Below are 3,411 nucleotides of genomic sequence, written 5' to 3'. Positions count from 1 at the left end.
AAACTTGTCTTCTCTAGTCTAATAAATGAAAAATAAGCCAAAGATTTGCCAAAGATATGTTTCCAATAGGCTAGGTCGTGTATTTGTGGGTTTGAAAACGAGAAAATGTGATTTGCCAAAATTACCCAGAGCTGAAGCCCGTTGACCACACCTGCGGAACAATCCATGTAGGTGCGATTACGTAAATGCATGTAGAAGCTCACAGAAGCGAGATTTGAGGGGACCAGGGTACTCCGCAGAAGTGGCATCCACGCGCAGGAGTGTGAATGCAGATGCGGACATCAAGCAGAGATGCGCGACCGCAGATGCGGTAGATCAATCGCAGAAGTGGTTTCTTCCTTCCAGGACTTCTTTTGCAGATGCGGACCATTTCCTCGCAGATGGGAGGTCGCAAAAGCGCACAGTGTTCCGCAGATGCTGAATCACTGAAGGAATTTCCACTCGTTTTACTCTTTTTTTGCTCAATTCCACTTCAATTGAATTCAACTCTCTTCATGGCATCATTTACCTGAAAATCTAGCAATACACATCATAAATAACCTCATATCGCAATTAACGGACATAAAAATTAAAAAAAAGAGACTAAAATAAATGGTAAAATCACCACTCATCACGAGGCAATTTTCGCGTTCGTGACGAAGGAATTAACTAGGCAGAAGACTTAAGTTCCGAATCGAGGGTTTATTTCATATTTCACATTTTGGACATAGAGAGCTCGGTTTGAGGCGAAATATTGAGGGATTTTCAGAGGGATTGTTGGGGTATGAGTTCTTAACTCATTTTTGATTAAATTCCACTAACCTATCTTTGATTTCATCATATAATTAAGGTTTTGGGTTGAAAAATTGGGGAAAATGGAGGAAACTTCTTAGGCCGAATTTTGGGTATTTGAGCGATATTTTGGTATTGGATTTGAGTAATTCTTATATGGTTGGACTCGGTATCGAATGGGTATTCGGATTTTATAATTTTGGTCAGTTTCCGAGATGCGGACCCGGATAGACTTTTTGGGGCGATTTTTCAATTCTTTGCTAATATCATAATTTCATTATTTAAATTAATTTTCTGTATTATATTTATAGTATGTAATCGTTTTAGCTAGATTTAAGCCGTTCGGAGTTGGAAAATCAAGGGAAAGGCCTTCTAGTTGATTGAATTGACGTGGTTTGAGGTGAGTGACTTGTCTAACCTTGTGTGGGGGAAATTTCCCTTAGGATTTGGCATTGATAAGATAATTTGTGATATGTGAAGGCCGTGTACGCAAGGTGATGAGTGCATACACGGGCTAAGTATTGAAACTCCGGTTTTAGCTACGTAGTTTCCTTTTCATGCCTTAATTAAGTTACTTTAGCATGTTATAGTCACCATGTTTAGTCTAATTTCACATGTTTACTTGTCTTATCTCTTAACTGCAATTTGTACTACATGATTAGTTGAATCACTTGCTTTCTTTATTCTGTATTCATGATTTAAGTGTGGGATTCTTTACTTGAAATTGCTATCCTTGAAATATCTTGTTGTTGAGTTATAAAGGCAGTGGGTTCTATCGAGGCAAGGTGTAAGTTGTGAAATATCATTTATTTTAGTTGTTATGTTTTGGATTTTGTGTTATTGTTGGGGTGATTGTTTGGTTGTTTGCACGAGGTTTCTGCCGTGCTGTTGTTACTATTTGAACGAGGTTTCTGCCGTATCGTTGTTATTATTGATACGCATGCGGTTGTATAAGGTCTGGGTGTTGAAATGCATGCGGTGAGATAAGGTGGGCTTGATATGCGTGGCTAGTAGGGGAACTACTATAAGCCATGCGGTGTGATAAGGTGGGCTAAAATGCATGGTGCTATTTTGGAAAAATAATTTTCAAAACAAATATAAAGGCTCCCGCGGTGATATAATGGAAGGCTTTGAGTTACTATTATGATTTGGGACTATGAGGCGGTACCTCGGGAGTGTCCCTATTGATCTTTCTCTATTTGCAGTATTGTTTGGTTGTTGTTTCCTTAACATGTAAAATCCTTGTTTTCCTTCGTGTTGTATTAGTTTCTATGATTATATCATTATATCTTCTGACTTGTTCTAATTATCTCCAGTAGGGCTTTGACCTGACCTCGTCACTACCCTACCGAGGATAGATTTGGCACTTACAAGGTACCGTTGTGGTGTACTCATACTACACTTTTGCATATGTTTTGTGCAGATCCAGGAACATCCTATCAGCCTCGGTATTAGCACATTGAGTGGCCTGCTTTGGAGACTTCAAGGTACACCTGCCCGCATCCGCAAGCCTCGGAGTCCCCTTCTGTCCCGTCCTTTCTTATTTCTTTACCCCTTTATAGACAGTGATGTATAAGAGTGTTCAATATTGTATCTAGAGCTTGTGACTTATATTTTCACCGGGTTTGGGAGATGTACATGTTGAGTTGTAGATTTTACTTTATATAGTTGTTGTTGTTTTGAGATTTAAATTATTACTTCAGTTATTCCGCATGTTGTTAGGCTTACCTAGTCTTAGAGACTAGGTGCCGTCACGACATCCTACGGAGGAAAATTGGGGTCATGACAAGTTGGTATCAAAACTCTAGGTTCATAGATTTTTTGAGTCATAAGCAGGTTTAGTAGAGTCTCACGGTCGGTTCGGAGACGTCTGTACTTATCTTCCGGAGGCTATGAAATTGCTAGGAAAAGCTTCACTTTTTTAATTCCTTATCGTGCGAAATTTTGACTTTGGATTCTATATTTCTGTTTTTCTATTCTCTTATAGATAGCAAGGACACGTATAGCTGGATCAGATGACCAGACACTCGTGCCTCTTGCTAGAGCCGCAATAGGCTGGTGCCAGGGTAGAGGCCGATGACGTCCACATGGTGCAGCTAGAGCACCCGCACGAGCTACTATAGAGGAGCCACCAGTAGCCCCAGTTGGAGGGCAGGCACTGAGACGCCTGTTACTGCACCAACTCTCTAGGAAACTCTCGCCTAGTGTCTGAGCATGTTCGGCACATTAGCTCAGGCAGGGTTGATACCACTTGCTCTTGCCATATCTCAAGCCGAGAGAGGAGCACAGACTCTCGACGCCCGTACCCCAGAGTAGCGGGTCCAGGTTGACCAGGTCCCAGAGGTCATACCAGTGCAGCCGGTCTCCCCAGTTCAGTCCGAGGTTAGGGCAGCGGTTTCTGAGGGGCAACAGCTCAGGCTCGAGAGGTACAAGAAGTACCACTCTCCTACTTTCAATGGCTTGGCATCAGAGGATGCCCAGGGTTTCCTTGAGGAGTGCCACCGTATCCTCCGTACTATAGTTATTACAAAGTCTAGTGGGGTTACTTTCACTACGTTCCAGCTTAAGGGAGCGACTTATCAGTGGTGGCGAGCATATGAGTTTCGTAGTCCAGCTGAGGCAGCTTCACTCACTTGGACT

Source organism: Nicotiana attenuata, chromosome 2, assembly GCF_001879085.1.
Source record: "Nicotiana attenuata strain UT chromosome 2, NIATTr2, whole genome shotgun sequence".
Taxonomy (NCBI): domain Eukaryota; kingdom Viridiplantae; phylum Streptophyta; class Magnoliopsida; order Solanales; family Solanaceae; genus Nicotiana; species Nicotiana attenuata.
This window is presented reverse-complemented; position numbering follows the sequence as displayed.